A 14644-nucleotide genomic window follows, 5' to 3' on the forward strand; every position below is an offset into this window, starting at 1 on the left:
GACATCTCATAAACAGGGCAAATAAAACCAAAACTATCTACATCTTATAGAAAGAATGTTTTTTTTGTAAGTTGGGTGAAGTGAAAGAGGGGAAAGATGGCTGAACAGGTCTGGGGAAGTGAATGAATAATCCTTTGTCTTCCTTAAAGGTGCCCTTGAGCAGAACATCAACACTATCTCCTTTTCTCTTCTGTGGAGACACTAAAAGCATCATGTTGGGTCAACCAAAAGACAGTCAGAACTAACACAGACTAACGCAGGCAAGTCGTCCTCGTCAGCAAAATAAAGAAAGAACAAAGAACTTCCATCTTCTAAATGTCCCCTTACATCAAGAGACGGATGGTTAGGGTCCGTAATTCAACGATGAGCCCTGAATTCCAACTGAATAGCCTGTTCCACAGTGTGCCTGTCAAGGGTGATTACAAGCTTAGCAAGAAAAATGAGATACTGGTTGACCTATTTCTGAACACTTTGTTTCATGCCGTCCCCCCACAATCTCCCCTTCCGCCATTTCAGTCCTTTCTTCCAACCAAGTTTTCCCGTTCCTTTCATTTTTTTATTTCAGCCTCTGCCCACCGGTTCCCTCAGCGTAGAGGTCAGGTCAGAGGCCGCCTTGCTCGACCACATTGCCGAGTGTGAGCAACCTGGCAACAAAGACCTCTGCTGTTGGAGATCTGTCGCTGGGTGCCAAACTTTCACCTTCACCTCCTCCCCTCTAGCCTCTCTGTGAAGAAAGCCCCTGCAGGGATGCTTCAATGGGGGGCTGTGAGCACTCAGGACTCTGCGGCAGCAAAGTTTGGACGCTGTCATGAGGAGAGTCACACTGGGAACTCATCAGCAAGAAAAAGGTGGGAAATAAAGGAGGTGACGCACCTCTGCTTCGGCTCACGGACAAAGACGCTCGGAGACGACCTCTAATACATTATCGGATGATGAGCTGCCTCATTTGGCTGTCAGGATTTATTTTCTAAATGTGTCTCAATGCCTCTTTAAGAGCTTTTTTTGTTTCAAAAACAGTTTTTCAATCAACTAATAAAAAAATGCTTAATTGAAACAATACGCTATGAAATTAGATGAAAGAGTATTAGTTTCTTAGTGCCACTGATGTCCCGAAAATCCTGTGTGTTGAGTTTTGCAGATAAGAGTTAAAGAAACACAGGCTGGCAGTGGGCCCTTCTCTTCTCACATCCTCAGCAAAGCAATATCGGAGACCAGGGGTTTGGTCTTAAGAAGAAGTAAGTAGAGTTTGTTATTTCACCGCCTTTGACTAAGGTCATACCAAATTAACAGACGACTAACTGAATAAAAATAGCATACCATTAATTCTTTTTTTCTCCTCTCTGCTCATAAATCTTAAAGGTTGACCTGATTTTTAATGTTAAACTATGTGGAGAAATTAAAGAGGAGGAGGAAGGGGGGAAAACATTCAAATAAGCAGCACAGACTCATTTCAACCATGTCGCCAGCTCAGGTTTCATGTGGGATCTGCGGGAACTAAAAATACTTTTGGTCTTTTGTGGCGAAACAATTAAAAACCTCACAAAAACAATGCTCAGTCGCAGCTTTAGAACGGGTATTTTCAATTATATTGGCAGAGATTTTGAAACTTTATGGTCAAGCAATGCTGAGAATTATAATCAATTTTCAGGTGATAAAAAACCACAAACAGTAGGGGGGGGGGGATGAGCCATTTAATTGCCACCACATTCGTTAACAAGCTTAGCTCTTGTCTCAGCACTGTGCACCACACTCAGCATTCAAATAGATCCTAATTATTTCTAGTGAAGGTCTTAAGATTGTCAACTCTTGTGTTGGCCAATGATAAAACATGGCGCTTTCAAACTTAATCATTACAAGTACATTCAATGAGCATAAATGGCTCAGAGGTTAGAGCTGCATTAACTCTCGTGTCCATTTTGGTTGGATGGCCTGGCATACGCAAAAGCAGATTACATCCTAAAATCAAACCCTAACTGATGATCACGCTCCTAAACAGTTAATTATGGAATGTTTACTGTGGGGTTTTGTGCCATTATTTGTTTCTATTCGCTTGATAACATGCTAGACTGACTTTAGATTGACAAGGATTTATGGGAAAAGCAGCGAACAGAGTAAAAGCCAATCACGTAAACACCAATTACAAGTCCGCTGAGGAGAATTAAAACGGCTGAATCAAGATTTTTTTTCCCCCTTTTCTTTTTCTAAAAACAGACGAAAAGAAGGCGAGATACCGGATGTTTAATGAGGAGAAGGGATGATGGGCAGTGCTCGCATCATAATATGCAAATCAGCTCTGAAATGGTGTCTGATGCACTTCTGTGCAGTGGATATGAATGAAGACCACTGCTGCTAAATGATTATAATTGAGGAGTTTTGGAGGCAGCGCAAAACTTGTGTAAGGAGAATAAAAATAAAGGAACACCCGAACACCCCACAACTATTGCAATCTGTGGATCTCCCCAGTGATCTTCTCATCCTGATAAAGATTACTTAAACTTATTAAGGGCCGATAGGATGCAGAAGAATCACTAGAAATCCAAAGTACAATAAATGCTTTGTGTTGATGCAGAGACATAAGTTTATTAGAACATGCTGATCACATTTCAGGGACAACAAGACCTCAGAGCTGCTAGCTCTGCTTTGTTTATATAACTTCCGAAATACATTACAAACTCTCCTGGCTGAACAGAATGTCAAGACCAAACTTTGACTTTCAGGAAAACCGGCATCTTATTTGACTGAGATTTGAGAAGAGTATTGACGTTTTGTCAATACTCTTCTCAAATCTCCAATCGATTTATCTAACAAACAACACTAATCATTATAATCACTTTCACCAATTCTGAACAAGAATCTTAGAATTATCCAAATAAAACACACACAATAATACAAATTTTTAGCAGAACTTTTTCTTCTTTCCTATACCAGGAATCATCTTATGGCCCCACAGATTTCTCTTATAACCCCTTTGAGGGGTCGTGGCCTGAGGGTTGGGAAGCACTCGTTTACATTTATTTTCCAAATTTTAAACGTCCATCTTTTGGGGGCCTCCTTTTTTTCTCTTTCTGGGTTGTGTATCAGTTTGGTCTTGGTTTTATATTTTTTTCTTGTCTTCATCTTTGCTGCATTTCACTTTCCTCTTTTCTCTGCTTTTCTTAATTTTTTAACTCTTATTTCTCAAAGAGAGTTATTGTATGCGTATTAGTTGACCCCAGGTTGACTAGCAATGGTCCTATAAACAAGAAACTATATGTGGTACACAAGGACAGGATGGGACTTAGGAATTAATAAAGAATAATGTCACTCTACTAATTGTTTTCCTCCTCAGTTTTCATTAATTTGCTAATAGAACATAATGAATTCAAACCTTTCAATTCATCCAATTTTAAAAAGGAGTACAACTTTAAAAAAAAAACAACACATTTTTGAAGGAGATGCAACATAAGAAAATGTGTTCAAAGAACTACGAGCCCTTGCAAATAGAACATTTAACTAACTTAGAAGTTTAGTTAAATGTACATGTAAAGTACGTTTAACAAGGTGGTAAAGGGCCTAAAATCAGACAAAAACAAGACATGCCAGTAAATCCTTCAACTGCCGCCATCACATGTAATCAAGGTGTAATTTGCTCTGCAGCTGTGAAACGAGTCCTTTCATTCTGTCCCCACATTGCGGTGATTGTAGAACAATGGAACAAGTTAAGAGCAGAAACAAGGAACTCTGGTGAATGCTATTAATAAAAGACACATCTCGTCACTCTCAATATGGCAGGCAAACCTAGCAGCCTTTGAAGTCCTCTCCTCTCGCTTAACTTAACCCAGTCTCCACTCATCTCTCGCTCAAACTCTGCCTTTAATGTGGCGAGCCGGCCAGCCTTCTCGTACCGTCCCAACAATCACGTCACTGAACGTCTTCAGAACTGGGATTATTTGCATTTCCTGGTCCGTTTGAGCTTCAATCACACAAAAGGGCCCAGGACCGCTGAACAAAAAAAGAGCAGGAAAAAAAACCACCCCTAAAGTAATGTGGTGCCGCAGAACTCAAACCAGATGAATCTTCTCTATTTTTACCTTTTCCTTTGCCAAGGAAACATCAGGCACATCCTGTATGCTTCAGTGAAGACGGCCCGGCTAAAGCTTTCTAAAGAGTAGAGGGAACAAAGATATTTCACCCCCCCTGCACACATCTCTCCTTCCAATGTATGCTTGATTCTGTTGTGTATGATCTTAGAGATGGGGATATTGAAAATTATATGACACAAGCACACACTTGTATATGTATACACATCTGCGGGGATAAAGCAGAGTACAGGACAGAATCTTTTCTTGCGGCATGAAAGCAATGCAACACAGGTGAAAGACAAAGACAGAAACCTGAGCGTTTTGCACGGATGCAGGTGACGACAACTAAGCACTTCAAGGCGACAAAACACATAAATGCTGTAAATTTGTTGCTAAACACCTTATTCCAGATGCTGTTTCAGTCTCTCAGACAGAGATAATATAATAAGCAGCAGGCTAGCAACGACAGTAAACACACAAAAACATGATACTAAAGGTAAGTCTAGTTGTAAACGTTTCAGAGGCAACTATTCTTAAATTATTAGCTTCCTAAAAAACATTTGCTGCATTCACGTTTGCTAGCTAGCAGTTTCCTTCTCTGTCATTTCTTACCTGCTAATTTACCAATTCTTGCCCACACCAGCTGTCAGTCAGTGGAATAACATAAATCCATCAGCAGGTGTATTGCTTTTTTGGGACCTGCCCATAAAATCATTGCTCCATAGCGCCACTAGTGGTCAAAATCTCCACAGGATACCCAGAAAAGAAACTAAGTTCTTTGCTTCCTCCCCTTGTGGTTTAACCCAGCCAGTATTACCGCCTCTGTAAAATATTTCTGTAACTAAAACTCCAATCTGCTAATGGCCACATAAAACAGCATTACATTCTGAATAGACTTTTGTGTGCTCTCTTCCTGCACACTGAAAAAAATAAAAACCACTTCAGCTATTTGCAGCTAGTCTGCTTGATTCAAACAACATGGCACCTGTGACTATTCAACAAGGGCACTTTCAAATTGCCTGTCATCAGTAAAAGCTGCAATTTCTGCCACAAAAAAGGGAATAAAGACGCACAGCCGGTGTAAACAGATATGAGCCTCTATCGTTGTAATCAGGTGGAAATTGTGAGGCCTGTGCACACATTCCTGCTGCTGTTGGGAGTGCTGATACGCATCAGGGCTGTACAGAGCACTATATTATGTTCCAAATAGTTATTGATTTTCATCTTTGCCTTATCATATTTAGATTTAGTTGATAGCATGGACAAACCTACATCCACAGAAACACTGATTTAAACATTTGCTTTTTCATATTTTAGTCAGCATATCAGTGGACACTTCTCCCTGCACACACTCATTTCTGTAATTGCTTTTTCATATTTTGGTTAATGGCAGTGGGTGTTTCTGTCCAGAAAACACACACACACACACTTGCTCAGATCCATAAATGTGCAAACTAGAAGCAGAGATTAATGTGTTGTGTTTAAAACTAACCTTTTCTGTAAGTCAAGCGTTCTGCCGGGTTATTTCTAATTTAAAACTGGAGCTATACCAGCCCCTTAACATCCTCATCCTTATTAAAGACATTTCAGGACACGCTGTAGCCAGGGGGCACGGTTCAAATATATATGATTCAGTGTCATTTGCAGAGGAAATCTGGGTTTTAGAGGAAGTTAATTCTGCCTTTTGTGACTATAGAGTTGACAAATGTAGTCTGTGGTCCAAGGTTTTTCTTTAATAGTATTGTAAGAGGTGCAGTTGAGCCTGTAAAGTTTCACAAATGACTGTGTTACTGTACTCAAATTCTTGTCTTGATTTAGATTTTATAATTGCACTCCAATCCTCACACACAATTTGAGAGTAATCTAACCAAACCATTGCTGTATTGGGTCAGAATACATACGTATAATTTTTTCATCATCATCCTCATCATACATATTTTGGAAGGTATTGTGCAAATGCTGTTGTCCTGCCCATAGGAACGTCAGTGCTGGAAAGGTAAGCAACTTATTTTTTTCATTTAGTTTTGAAGGAGTTATTGACTACTTCACGCTGGTAATTGATTTTTTTGTAGCTACATAGGGTCAGTGTAACAAACTAAAAACAATGACATGTTATGTTGTTGTTATGGCTAACATGTTAGCAAACTTTTGCATATTTATGATCCGGCAAACACAGAGAAACTTCTGTTCTGGTCTCCACCATCTCTTTTGGTCCCTGCTGCAAATGAGTTTTTTTGTGGCAAAAAACAAATCAATGAGCATAAAAACACCAAACTGCTCCATAGAAAACGGGGGAATTTCAGAGTTGGAGACCTGTGGGGGTTATCACTAAACGTACTTAGTTACTTTCTATCTCAGATATGTAACCTTTCCTGTGACTGGCACCATACCTGACAAACCTAGAAACAGAGTTGACATAAGCTCCACCCATCTGGCAACCAGAGGGGTTTAAAACAAATGCTATGAATTATTTGCTGCTCCTATTTGTCCCTGCTTTGGTATACATACCCAAAGTGTTTATCTGAAATCAAAGGGTGTGGCAAAATCCGGGTAATGAAACCCAGCTGCAGGCTGGCAAAGAGACTGGATGGATCCCTCACAACACGGGATGGGGAGAGAGAGAATAACACAACAAGAAAATCGAAAAACACAAACAGAACGAGTGATTTGCACACAAAAGAAAACTGAATCAAGCACAGCCCATCTACTGGAGAGAGGTTCTTGTAAACAACTGACCATGCTAAAACAATACAGCTGGATTTCCTCTTGGTAAGCGACGATAATCATCACTCACTGTTTACCACAGCAGAGAGGGGTTCCAGCCCCAAAAGCCTCTGGTTCCCCAATAAGACAAACGAAGCTGGATTCACTAACTGTCTCTGTGATGATGCATTTCTACACCAAGACTTGGCACTGTGACTCACAACGGTCCAAGATCAGGAAAAATGTGATTCGGGGTCCTTTTGTGTAAAGAGATAAAGTTTAGCTTTAGTGCATCTTTATCAGAAAACCTGAGTTTAAACCATAATTTTGGCATAACTTACCTCCTAACTGTGACAAAATTTCTCTTTTTTTAATGTATTCTAAATGTCCTTAATATCCGAGAGCGTGGAACACTTTTTCCCCAGCAACATTTCTTAACCATTCCAAAACTAATCATTTCTCTTTATGGAAAAAGAGCTTATCATATGCAAAGTGCTCGACATCAATGTCTTCATATTCTCGTTTGAGAAATTCATTGCGCGGTGAATTCCCTCGGGAACGCTGCAGCCAAGTTTCTGCCTTGCAAAAGTTTTTTTTATTTTTTTATTCTCTCACTTTAATTCAGCTTGGCACGTTATTTCTCAGAAATACCGTCGGGCTCGGGGGAGAAACATAGACGTGGTCTCACTTGTTAGTGCGGGTTTTAGTGCTGAATAAGGATCAGACAATGGCTGAGGGGAGAGGGGCTGCAGTCTAGTGAGGTATTGACACAGGAGATATTGCCTGAACAAAGTGGATCCGTGAGAACAGGGAGAGAGTGAGCGTGAAGGAGGAAAAAAAGAGAAAGATTATCTTAATTATCATTCAGGAGCTGCTTAGTGCAGCACCTGTGCATGAATAATGTCATTTATAGGCACATTGAGATGTGCATAATTCCCCCTTAAATCATACACATTAGCGGAATAACAAGGGATGAACAAGTCGGCCTCTCGCAGGCTCAACTAGGAGCGAGGGGGGTTCATTGTCAGCCCCTCACCTCCCCAATAAGAATGTATTTCTTTATTCAAAGTCTCCACTCTTCTTTCATTTAACAATTGCTAGTCGGTCCAGAAGAGCTGTGAGGTTACATATCCTGCTTCACATTACCACGCTGGGTTTCATTTGTGCACTGTATGACTTCAAAATAAAGGATATTTTAGGACTGGGAGTGTGATTTAACAGCAGAGAGGTCAGTGCATATGTAAAAATGTAGCTTGGATGTTAACCAAAGTGGATATTTTGTTGAATCGCCGCACTTCCAACACACTCAACAAGAACTCCTCAGAATTACAGTAACTCAGGCTTATTAAGGAAAGTCAGGGTTGACTTCCTACATTGGTGTGAAACAGTACTATGGCTATGATTAAGATGTTAAGCCTAGTTCACACTACACAATTTTGACAACGATTTTCACCACGAAACATTTTTTACTCAACTCCAACTCTTTCTGTAGCACAGACAATCCCTGTGTGAGCTAAATCATTCTTTCACCCATATTCTGTTTCTTTATAATGTTTATCTTTTTTATAGTAAACAACTCATGTTTCACGCATTTGTGTCCCTTTTCACGTGTGTTTTCGGGTGACAGAGTCGTCAGTTTGTGTGGAGTGTGAACGCCACAATGACTTCAAGACTCCCATTACAAGACAGCAAGTTGTGTAGTCTGAGTAGCACAGCGATCTGCCGACGAAAGTCGCTTAGTCTGCAGTAGGCTTTAGTTGATTTTTTAGTTGGTGTCAAATCAAACTGGATTTTGTGCACATTCGCATAAAAGAGGCAGGCAGAGTTTTTTCATAATGGCAAATGCTCTGTGTTTTCCCCAGAAGAATGCACAATGATCATGTCAGAGTATAAGGAGTGAACGTTAATGGGCAAATCTAACACAATAGAGTTCCTGTTGTAATTCTCTATTTTTTCTTATGGATTTAGATGTAAAGGTACAACTGAGTATTAGGGCCATTGTAGGTTTAAAAAAATACGGAGCCGGGGAAGAGGGGTAATAATCCAAGAAAAAGGAGAGTGGTATCTTAATGGGAAGAAAATCAAAAATCTACAGTTAGAGAGCTTAAAAATTCTCTGAAATTACATTTATGAGAGAAACTCTGAAAAATTGTATTTTTTGTCAAGGAAACACATCGATTCACTTTGCTAAGCTGCAACATCCCTCCACAAGCACCGCTGCCATGTATTATGCCCATGAATATCAAATTATACTTTGCCCCTGGATTTAACAATGAGGAAATACATGTGACTTTAGCCCACAATTACTATATTATCATATGCTTACAGAATATGCAAGTTTAATTTTTGTAAATTTACCACTTTCATGTCGGACTACTACCCCCTTCTCCTGGTTCTATATTTTTTGTAAGTGTAAAATAGTCAATCTAAATATGTGAAAACATTTACGATAATTCAGTTATACACATGGGCTACATCACAGAAATCGACCTGTTAATGAATTAAGATCTACTCCCTAAATCACAGAAGTCACAACCGACGTCAGAAAGTTACTCCTGAAGTTACCTGGAAAAGAGAGTAACCTCACTTTGTAGTACAGGCCTCTGAACCCAAAAGTAGATCAACACAGATTCCAATGTCAACAACACTGTCAAAAAAAAGTTATAGCTCATGAACTAAATGTATGGGTGACATGAACATATTAGAATATTTTATATTAATGGCTTATTATTATTCATGCATTTATGTGTAAGCATCATTTCACTTTTAAAGCTGGTAAAGGTGGGGCTACTTCCAACTACATGAGACACTGCCATGTAGCTTAATCTATGAAAATATATATTTTGAATCAATATTTATAATCTACACAGTAACTTGTACCTTAAACTGTAAAATAAATGTTATTGAGTAAAAAGTACAGTTTTTCCCTCTGAAATGTAGTGAAATATAAAGCAGCATGACAAAATTACTTAAGTATACGTACCTCAAAATGTACTTGAGTGAATGTACTGTTCCTTTCAACCATTGATTAGTTGGTAGTAGCATAAGTGACAGTAGCAGTACTAGTAGTGATAGTGAGAAGAGTGCATGAGTCGTAGTTGTATTTTAGCAGCAGCAGCAGCAGTACTAGTAGTACATATGACATTGCAGTTGATGCTCCAATCCTGTACACAGCATTGGTACTGAATTGAATACTAGACTTATTAAATGGACTGGGTATTGGAAATATGCATATTGACATAAAATATTTAGAGCAAGCTTTGTTGATGTGTTAGTTACAGCCTCATCTTACCTTACAAAGCATTTCATCTTCAGTCTTTGTGACGTTGAAGTAGATGAGACCCACTGACCTCATGCCAACTGGGGGTTTATTCTCTCCTCTAGATAAAACATAAAGTAACATAAAGTCAGTACATGAACTTCACAAGACTGGGCTTCCACATGCTCACACATCCTCAGCAGGCCAACTGATTAAACATGTGTCTGTGTTCCATTACATATATAATCATTGCATCACTCAAATGATAAATAAAATTAAATATGTTCCTCCCTGATATTACATTGACAGTTCTGACTAAAAGAAAGCAACCTTTAATATGTTATAATGAGTAAATGAAATTTCAACACTGAACAGAAACATAAGGTGTAGTCCACACACAACACTGCATGACAGAGGTTTGACTTCAAATACCTAAACAAAGTAAAATAAAATCAGTCCAGTAGCTTCATATGACTGAGCTTCTGCACACCTCTAAAAGGTGGAAGGAGAAGGAAAAAGAACAGCATTAGATACCCACCTGTATGCAAAAGCAAGCCTAGCTAAAAATTTGTAAATTAGCATAGCCTCCTACAATTAAGTGCTGGGCTGTATTTGACAAAAAACACTTTTCTATTATACTTTTTTCTATGAACAACATTGGACAATATCCACGTAGTCCACAAAGTAAGATTTATACCACTGTTAAGCATTTCCCCCACATTTTAACACTTACTTGACAGGAGCTCTAACAAATACACCTCTCCTCAGCATGGCCTCTGTGCACTAGGGCAGAACAGAGGACAGGTAGTGACATCACAAACAAGGTCAAAGGCCACATAATGAATCCAAAATTAAATAATAGCTCCCCAACAAGATATACCGAGACAAATATGTACCTAAGTCGTTTTATTGAAGGGGAGAAAAAAAGCTCTCCAAGCTAAGAAGCTTGCTATCTGTTTGCTAACTGTTGGCAAGTGCGTTAGCTTGGTTGCTAACTGAACAGTATGTTCACACTGTTTATTCAAAAGACATGCTAACTCACACCACAACGTTCTGTATCGTAACTCTAGTATTAACAGTACCAGCAGGAAGTGTAGCAGTAGGTGCAGTGGTAGTAGATGTGGTAACATATTGTGCAGTAATAGTAGCAGTAGTAGAAGTCCAGCTAGTATTAGTCCAGTCTAATAATAGTACACTGAACCAGTTCACAATGACACTCTCATCTGCATACAACAGTTTTGGTAGGTAGGTAGATTTATTTGTCACTATATAACAGGTCATATAGCGAACTTGAGTTTGAAACTCCATTCTGCTACATAGCAGACAATATACATTAATTTAGAAGCAATTATAAAAAATGGTAAACAGACATAAACTATAATCAATGGAGCAGTGCAGAGGATGAATTTGAGCTTAGAATCTGAGAGCTTGGGGGACCACTGTGTGTTTTACGCTTCATCTAAAGGTAATTTGAAGGGTTTCAAATAACCAAAAGTGAAGTGATTCGTGGCTCAGGCATCATATATACACGCTTTGGAAAAGCCATGTCTATTGTACGTAAAACGGCAATTTTGATCCTGAACTGGCACAGACGTGTGTATGAGACGCCCCAGGGTGTTTTTGTTTAAGGAGTTGACAGCCCCCGAGGCAATTTCCCTAACCTCAACCATGGCATTAGTTAGTGCCTAAACCTAAGTCAGTAAATATATGCATGTCGACTGGCTACAGCTGTGCAGCAGGTAGGGTTAGCCTCCTTTGTGTTGCAACGCTATTGCAAACTGCAGCGTATCATATACACACAAAATCGCCGTTTTGCGTACAATAGACACGGCTTTTACAAAGCGTGTGTATGTGACACATGAGATGAGATCAGGTGGTTGGGTTATAGCCTACATGACATTTATTCTCTGAGGTCCTGTTGTTCTTGTGCATACCAGAAAAGAGCTTCTGATCCTTCATCCTAACCATGTTCACCATGAAGAATACATTAGCGCCCAGTGTAGTCACAGTCCTTGAAAATGAATGCTCAGGACTCAATTTGAGTACAAGCTGGGTGGGGTTTGCCAAAACAGTCCATACTCCAGAGCTGGAAAGTATTTGTCATCCAAATCAAATTTTGTGTTGCCACGGGAGACGTGGGTCCACACAGAGAGGATACATACAGTACGAAACAAGAGTAGTAACAAGCCTGTCATCACGGAGAAATGTCAAATATTCCGCCCCACTGCCGACTCCTCTGTGCAGCTCGCCGCTGTCGAGGCCCGGCCCACGCTGTCAAAAGTTCACAACAACAACAGAGGGCATTGTGGGTTTTCTCTAATCAGAAGGGCCTTCCAGTTAGAGCTGAGCACTTCTGAATTCTAACTATGCCAAAAGAGATATGGAGTAGGATTAAACTCGGTGTGTGTGGACCTCCTCTATGCTGGGGTCAAACTGCAATTTTAAAACACTTTGAGCGCTCACTTTTAGCCAGGGTGGAGGGCCTGGTGGGCGGGCATCGCCATTTTGGGAAAATGTCAGTCGGTCACAGAAAGCGATTTGATTGGATCTCTTGGACTGAACTCAGGGGGAACAATCACATATTTTCTCACATATTATTCCCCAAACTGAGAGCAGCTTCAGTCATAATTTAAGTATGAGCCATAACCCACAGAACTCAAAGTTGCAAAAAGGTGTTTTATGACACCAATAAATCATCACCATGTTCACTTTTAGACATGAGTGTAAAACCACTGTGTAAAACACAGGCATCACACCAGCCTGTACTCCAAAAAGAGGAAAGGGAGGAGCTTTTCACAGCTGGAAAAATGCGAACAATGTCAAAAGGTGATGTAACTTCTCCAGCACCAGATCAGTCTGCAAAAATAGAATCATAAATTCTTGATAAAAACTTTTTTATAAGCTATTAGTAGTAGTGATAAAGTGAAGTCACAGCAGTATTTGGTTCATGCCTTTCTTGTTAGTACAAAATGTTACAGTATGTAATTACAAAAAACATCATCATTGCTTTATTTTATCTAAGTACTTTAAAAGTAAACAAAGATAGTTCAGTAACATACTGTTTAATAAAAGTTAGACAGTTAAGGCAGTAAGAAACTTAAAACACTAAGGAACAGTTTTAACTTTCATTTGTTGAAAATGCACATTTGACAATCAAAAGACAAATAATGAAATAGTCCATCACAGTGTCAGACCTCCACTCTCTGCCTAAATTGACTGCATGCCTGATGACAAGAGGTTTAAAACTAATCTCTCAGCTCATGCACCCCCAAAAAACAAACATTACTACCCTGAATTACAGGAACAACATAATGATTTATATTCAGATCATTATTCTTAATACCTCTGAGTATTCTGGTAATATTTGATAATTGCAGTGGAGTGACCTTAGGACAAATGCCATTTTGAGTTTAAAGGATGACGACTAATCTAAAAGATGTAATTCCCTCTGAATATTCGGAAGGCCCCGTCAACGCTCCATATCCTGTTTAAACTCAAGTTTTATTTATCCACTGCTATTTGATATCTTTAAGATACTGCGATACAAATAAATTATTCATGTCAATTAGCTTTTCATCTTCCAAGATGCGAACTTGTGTGATCCCTTTAACAACTATTTATTTCATGGTAAAACAGAGCTCTCCCTGGAAGCCTAGCTATTGCCTGAGGACATGTCTTTTAAATAAAAGCATCAGAGCTTTGCATACCTACAATTTGCATATTAAAGGCACTGGGAGACAGATGATAGAAGAATTGGGTGAAACAATCTAATCATTGCCCAAATCTGACTGGAATCCCAAAGTCTTGGACCTTCAGAGACGTGACGACAGCAAAGAAAATGTTCACAAATTAGCAAAGAATCTTTTCAAGTTGTTATTGGAACTTGTTTGGTTGATCCTGGGAGCCATCGGTCTCTGCAGTGTTTTCTATGTGTTCCACGGTGTTCCTGACAACTCAATTCCTTTTCCTGCACTGCTGCTTTCACACGTTGGTGTTGGGGGGACGGGGTGAGAAGAGCTGTCGCGTTGTAGGTCCAACATAGCAGGGAACACAAGCAGTTGATCAGAAGTTTTGTACACACGGTAATAATTTAATCCTTAAAGATGAAATTTCACCTGTTTTATTTTCTAACGAGCTGAAAGATAAACCCCATTATGTGTAATGTCAGTGGAGTATTCATTGTCAACATGTTCTTACTTTAGACGCTGGTGCTTTTCCTGGGGTTGTGGATTTTTGAAGGAACTTTAACAGGCTTTGACTCCAACCCTGCAACAAATACAAAGTGGAGCTGTGAGTGTGTATGTGTGTCCTCAGCCTACATCATGCTGATCACCTCTATGTTGCTTCCCCGTGGCTATAAATGCGCTGTTTAGGCAGAGACAGGAAGACACCAGCTAATATCATAGTCAAAGACTTCCAGCTCTGTAGTTCTGCGGTAAATCTGCCATGCAATTTGGCCGAAAATAGAATAAATTGATCCTGAACTGGCACAGACGTGTTTTGTTCTGGTTTATAAATCTTAAGTTAGGTGAAGTCGAATTAGATGCAAGCAAATGCTTCATGCTGGTGCTGCAAAAGAACACAAACAAGTGTTAGAAAAAAGGAGCTCATAAATCTACAG

The 14644-nt window shown here is 39.5% G+C and overlaps 1 long non-coding RNA gene across 5 annotated transcripts in view; it reads right to left on the reverse strand.

Moving 5' to 3' along the window:
• LOC123977645 overlaps nt 1-12902 on the reverse strand; it is a 94213-nt gene extending 81311 nt beyond the window's left edge. For all 5 annotated transcript variants that reach the window (XR_006826727.1, XR_006826729.1, XR_006826731.1 and 2 more), the window contains exons 1-3: nt 11958-12902; nt 10757-10806; nt 10057-10144 (exon numbers count right to left, since the gene is read on the reverse strand). This is a non-coding gene — a long non-coding RNA (uncharacterized LOC123977645). The remainder of the gene's footprint in view (nt 1-10056; nt 10145-10756; nt 10807-11957) is intronic.
• Between the last annotated feature and the right edge of the window lie 1742 nt (nt 12903-14644).

Source organism: Micropterus dolomieu, linkage group LG01 (genome assembly GCF_021292245.1).
Source record: "Micropterus dolomieu isolate WLL.071019.BEF.003 ecotype Adirondacks linkage group LG01, ASM2129224v1, whole genome shotgun sequence".
NCBI lineage: Eukaryota > Metazoa > Chordata > Actinopteri > Centrarchiformes > Centrarchidae > Micropterus > Micropterus dolomieu.